Here is a 7,293-nt window from a genome sequence, read left to right as displayed (position 1 = left end):
CATGAGTCATATTTCCATGGTGCAAAAATTAGGAAGTCAATTGGAGATATATTTTTATCCAAAAATAGGCTACTATTTTGTTTTTCAATGTGCCTAAAACGACGTTTTGTATAGTTGATGTGTAGTGGAGGCAGCAAAAGCATAACCAAAGTTACATATTGTTGGATTATTGGCCTAATAGCGTAGGCTATTTGCCGTCGTTCATAGTCTACTCACAATGTCAATGTATTTATGACTTAAAAACGTACTTTAATATTGTAACTAACTACATGGATGTATACTGACATAAGCATAGCAGAACAGCGAATATGAGCACCCTTTGAACAGGATATGCCGCCATAATAATGATGACGATGATGATGGTAATGAGGATGATGATGATGATGATGATGATGATGACGGTAATGAGGACGATGATGCTGGTAATGAGGATGATGATGATGATGATGACGGTAATGAGGACGATGATGCTGGTAATGAGGATGATGATGGTGATGATGACGGTAATGAGGATGATGATGATCATGGTGATGATGATGATGGTATTGATGATGATGATGATGATGATGATGATGATGATGATGATGATGATGATGATGATGATGATGATGATGATGAGAAGAAAATAGATTCCTTGTGGTCAAAGTGCAAAGTTCTGCCCAGCAGGTGCATCTATCAATGTATGATTTATTCAACTCAGCTCAATAATGTTTGAATGAATCTGTGGTGATCAAAAAGAACCTCTGAATTTCAGGTAATGCTATACCGTTATGATAAATAATTACAAGAGGTGTACACTTACCTGAGATTAATGTGTCATGATTCATGGATTACATTCTCATGAAGTCCAGTTCTGATTTACTTCCATGACTGTACTGATCATACACCTGCAGTAAGGTGCTTTTGTTTTGTCCTGTAGAGTTGTAGTCATGTTCATTGGCTGACATTGAGAGGTGGTGTTGTTGATTGATGACAAACTTTGGGAATGCTCTCAGAAAGAGAGTGCAGGAACCATCTCCAAGTCCATGCCATGACAATGTCTTCCAGTGGGAGAGGAGAGCAGGTGAGCACGCCATCTTCTGGCCATCCTGAGAGATACACAATAGAATGGTCTGAATGTGAATGATGGTCTCCCTCCAAGAGTTATGCCTACAAGAACTGACCGAGATAAAGTAGGAAACCAATATGGACAATGAATTTATGACTTAAAAACGTACTGTAATATTGTAACTGTAACTACATGGATGTATAGTGGCGTGAGCGTAGCAGAACAGCGAATATGAGCACCCTTTGAACTGGATATGCGTCAAGTTATTTCAGCACCATGGACAGCTCCTCCTACGTTGGGAGAATGGTGTGCTGGGGTGGATCCATCCTTTACACCTTTCTCTCGCATTCTACATGAACACACACACACACACTACACAGAATAATGGACTTTCATTAAAAAGCTTATCAGACTTCCGAATACCTCAAATCCAAATGTTCAGTGAGTCAACTAAGCTTGCATAATGCCAATCACAGTGGGGAAAGTACACATAATGACTGGGGGTGAATGTGATGATGATGATGATGGTCATGACGATGGTGATGATGATGATGATGGTGGTGATGATGATGATGCTGATGGTCATGATGGTGGTGATGATGATGATGATGATGCTGATGGTCATGATGATGATGATGGTGGTGATGATGATGATGGTCATGATGATGGTGAGGATGATGATGATGATGGTGGTGATGATGATAGTGATGATGATGATGATGATGATGATGGTCATGATGATGGTGATGATGATGATAATGATGATGATTATGATGATGATGATGATGGTGATGATGATGGTCATGGCGATGGTCATGATGATTATGGTGATGATGATGAGGATGATGGTGATGATGATAGTGGTGATGATGATGATGATGATGATGGTGATGATGATGGTCATGGCGATGGTGATGATGATGGTCATGATGATTATGGTGATGATGATGAGGATGATGGTGATGATGATAGTGGTGATGATGATGATGATGATGATGATGATGATGATGATGATGATGATGATGATGATGATGATGATGATGATGATGAGAAGAAAATAGATTCCTTGTGGTCAAAGTGCAAAGTTCTGCCCAGCAGGTGCATCTATCAATGTAAGATTTATTCAACTCAGCTCAATAATGTTTGAATGAATCTGTGGTGATCAAAAATAACCTCTGAATTTCAGACAAAGCTATACCGTTATGATAAATAATTCCAAGAGGTGTACACTTACCTGAGATTATTGTGCAGTGTTGGAAAGTACTTAAGTAAAAATACTTTAAAGTACTACTTAAGTAGTTTTTTGGGGTATCTGTACTTTACATTAATATTTATATTTTTGCCAACTTTTACTTTTACTTCACTACATTCCTAAAGAAAATCATGTACTTTTTACTCCATACATTTTTCTTGACACCCAAAAGTACTCATCAACATTTATCAAGAGAACATCCCTGGTCATCCCTACTGCCTCTGATCTGGTGGACTCACTAAACACAAATGCTTGGTTTGTAAATTATGTTTGAGTGTGCCCCCAGCTATCCGTAAATAAATAAATAAAAATAAAACTGTCCCGTTTGGTTTGCTTAATATAAGGAATTTTGAATTATTTATACTTTAACTTTTGATACTCAAGTGTATTTACAACCAAAAATGTTTTTACTTTTACTCAGGGAGTATTTTCCTGGGTGACTCTCACTTTTACTTGAGTCATTTTCCATTAAGGTATCTTTACTTTTACTCAAGTATGATAATTGAGTACTTTTTCCACCACTGTTAATGTGTCATGATTCATGGATTACATTCTCATGAAGTCCAGTTCTGATTTACTTCCATGACTGTACTGATCATACACCTGCAGTAAGGTGCTTTTGTTTTGTCCTGTAGAGTTGTAGTCATGTTCATTGGCTGACATTGAGAGGTGGTGTTGTTGATTGATAACAAACTTGGGAATGCTCTCAGAAAGAGAGTACAGGAACCATCTCCAAGTCCATGCCATGACAATGTCTTCCAGTGGGAGAGGAGAGCAGGTGAGCACGCCATCTTCTGGCCATCCTGAGAGATACACAATAGAATGGTCTGAATGTGAATGATGGTCTCCCTCCAAGAGTTATGCCTACAAGAACTGACCGAGATAAAGTAGGAAACCAATATGGACACATGTCGTAGTATAGACTGATGCAAAATCAGCGTAATGTAGAGTTTTTGAGAATTGGAAAACATTGAGCTCACACACACCACTATTAAGATTATTAAATACATCAGTTGGGGTCTCTATAAGCTTCAATATGAGGTAATAAAACCTAGCATGAAGTATAGTCAAACTTTTTTGCCTTGCGGTAAGTTAAGCAAATGGTTGAGCCAATGGCAAGTTGAGCAAGTGTTTTCTTCCCAGGCGTAATGTAAGTCATTATCGATGGGATATAAGGTAACAACAGGGTCAGGCCTATATTAAAAATACAAAGTGTTGGTTAGGTGTTAAGCCTGTGTTAAAATATGTTTAATATTATTAAAAGACAGTTTGGGAAATAAAGATAAACATGGTTTTAAAAAGGAAGTGGTAATATTTCATTCAGTAGGCAGCTTAACTTGCTCTGTTCCGTGGCTCAATTTACCACCAGCTGCATTAAGTACTGCAGTGCATCTCCTCCTCATGCACTGCACTAGATTTGCCAGTTCTTGCTGTGAGATGTTACCCCACTCTTCCACCAAGGCACCTGCAAGTTCCCGGACATTTCTGGGGGAATGGCCCTAGCACTCACCCTCCGATCCAACAGGTCCCAGACGTGCTCAATGGGATTGAGATCCGGGCTCTTCGCTGGCCATGGCAGAACACTGACATTCCTGTCTTATAGGAAATCACGCACAGAACAAGCAGCATGGCTGGTGGCATTGTCATGCTGGAGGGTCATGTCAGGAAGGGTACCACATGAGGGAGGAGGATGTCTTCCCTGTAACGCACAGCATTGATATTGTGGGTTTGTGCCCATAGGCAACATTGTTGCCGGTGATGTCTGGTGAGGACCTGCCTTACAACAGGCCTACAAGCCCTCAGTCCAGCCTCTCTCAGCCTATTGTGGACAGTCTGAGCCCTGATGGAGGGATTGTGCGTTCCTGATGTTCAGATGTACCGATCCTGTGCAGGTGTTGATACATGTGGTCTGCCACTGCGAGGACGATCAGCTGTCCATCCTGTCTCCCTGTAGCGCTATCTTAGGCGTCTCACAGTACGGACATTGAAATGTATTGCCCTGGCCACATCTGCAATCCTCATGCCTCCTTGCAGCATGCCTAAGGCACGTTCACGCAGATGAGCAGGGACCCTGGGCATCTTTTTCTTTTTTTTCAGAGTCAGTAGAAAAGCCTCTTTAGTGTCCTAAATTTTATTAACTGTGACCTTAATTGCCTACCGTCTGTAAGCTGTTAGTGTCTTAACGACCGTTCCACAGGTGCATGTTCATTAATTGTTTATGGTTCATTCAACAAGCATGGGAAACAGTGTTTAAACCCTTTACAATGAAAATCTGTGAAGTTATTTGGATTTTCATGAATTATCTTTGAAAGAGGGTCCTGAAAAAGGGACTTTTCTTTTTTGCTGAGTTTATATGTAGAAATCTTTGTTAGAAGAATACTATATTTCCCTTGATGGAGTGATGCTGAATGTCAAAATGGATAAACTTACCCCATTGTCCCCAATTTGTCAAATCATTTCTACATTGAACCCAGTTCAAATTCACACTCAGCAATGCACTTATCAACCATACATGTTGTGGAAAGCAGCAATTAAAATATTACAACCTTCGAACAAGACTCTGACACAAAACGACAATCCTCACAGTCCCAACCCTATGTTATTAACTTACGCTCACTCAAATTTACGCTCACTCAAACAGACCCAACATGGCAGGACAGTGACAATGTGCTCCCCATTTACCTAATTAGGGCATGTGCCACTGACATGGCCAGTGAGCCAAGCAGCATCTTTGCCCTCTGGCCCTGAAGAGAGACTGGCACTGGGGTTTAAGCATTTGATTGGCTCTCACTGGTGTCAGCAGGGCAACATAATCAGAGTGCCACTTCATTCTGACGCCTGAATAAAGGCAGCAAGCACTGTGAAATGTGAACAAATATGGGTCTGGAGTCGCTAGACTGTAAAAAAACGGCAGCATGTAGGCAGTGGGATTGAGATACCTTCCTAAGAGAAGCATTACAAACATAGGCACAGACACATGCATACACACATACGATAACATGTACGTACTATACACACATGTACACATGTATTTTGAATTGTAGATATGTGGTATTGGAGTAGAGGCCTGAAGGCACACAGTGTTGTGAAATCTGTTGTGAATGTATTGTAATGTTTAAAAAATTGTTTAACTGTCTTAATTTTGCCAGACCCCAAGAAGAGTAGCTGCTGCCTTGGCAGGAACTACTAGGGATCCATAATAAATACAAATACAAACCTTGGTGCTTTTATTTAGTTATTTTTCCGCTATAGTACAACACCATTAGATGTCATTGTGAAGTAATATGGTCATATGGCCAATAGGTGGTGGTGTCTAGCTGCTGGACAGTAGATCGTGCTGCCTCAACATAGCCAGCAGGAGGCTCTCCAATAACATTCAGGCTAATGAGGTGACAAACACTAGCGTAGTTTTTATGTACCAGAATTTATGCCAATGATGAACATGCCAGAGGTAGAAAACCATCATGACCTTTTAAGTATATCTCTTAAATGCACCGTGTTAATAGCTCCCAACTACAACATTACGATGAAACATCCTCAAGTCAAATATTGTGCCAAGTCTTTTATTAACACGCAGTGCTAAACATGTTTGATTGTGTGAAAGGTGAACTGTTGAGGTTAAGACAGTTTTATAACACAGTTTTATAACAATCGTCACGTGGTTTAACAATCTATTTAAAGTTGTGAATGTATGCTATGTTGTGAAATGAAATGAATGAATAAGGATTGTAATAGGCCTATGAGCTCTTCCCTAAAGCTATGCCTAGTTAGGTAGGTGGACACTGCAAACCCTACTTCTGCTATTATTAAAGCCTTAAAATATACAGATCCACACAGCAATTAATGAGAGTACATCTAGCTACATTGTTTTGCACAGTTCTTTAACAGCAATAAGCAATAAGGCCCGAGGAGGTGTAGTATATGGCCAAAATACCACGGCTAAGGGCTGTTCTTATGCTGGACGCAACGCGTACCACAAACCCCCGAGGTTCCTTATTGCTATTATAAACTGGTTACCAACGTAATTAGAGCTTGGTGGTATGTGGTATGCGGTCTGGTATACCACGGCTGTCAACCAATCAGCATTCAGGGCTCGAACCACCCAGTTTATAATACTCTATACACCACACAGACTTCCTCTAAATGAGTGGACTTTGGATAATGCTATCAGTCCCTCCACTTCCACGTCAGATCCTTATTGAAGAGGTGTGAGGTGGTGCAGAGCGACACACTCACACACACACACACACACACGCACACGCACATGCAAAGTTGAGACGTGGCCCACAACAGAAGTGGCCACAGAGACCAACAGTCTTTGTTTAGGATTAACAATTCAAATGCTCCAAAGGACCCTTAATGAGCTAGCTGGCTTCTAGCCCAAAATTCCCCAAGGGAGGAGAAAATACAGCCCAGCACATTGAATGGTTGATGACCAACCAGATCCTTACTGACAGTAGAAAGCATAGGCAGACACATAATCATATGGACTTACAGCACTAATGTTTTGTAGCATTTGGGATAAACATTGTTGCCAAATATTTAGCAATTCATTAAAAGGTGTAAGGAAAAACTAGAAATTGCTATTTGGAGGTAGGATTTGTTATTGGGACAATATGGGAATATCTGGTGCTCCTGTTTTGGTGTTTAAAGTGTACATTCATAACACATACTGTACATAACACATACTGTACATAACACATGCTGTACATAACACATGCTGTACATAACACATATTTTACATAACACATACTGTACATAACACATACTGTACATAACACATGCTGTACATAACACATATTGTACATAACACATACTGTATATAACACATGCTGTACATAACTCATACTGTACATAACTCACACTGTACATAACACATACTGTACATAACATATGCTGTACATAACTCATACTGTACATAACTCATACTGTATATAACACATACTGTACATAACACATGCTGTACATAACACATACTGTACATAACACATGC

The sequence above is a fragment of the Salvelinus alpinus genome, chromosome 8 (genome assembly GCF_045679555.1).
Source record: "Salvelinus alpinus chromosome 8, SLU_Salpinus.1, whole genome shotgun sequence".
NCBI classification, from domain to species: domain Eukaryota; kingdom Metazoa; phylum Chordata; class Actinopteri; order Salmoniformes; family Salmonidae; genus Salvelinus; species Salvelinus alpinus.
Note: the sequence above shows the minus strand (reverse complement) of the source record.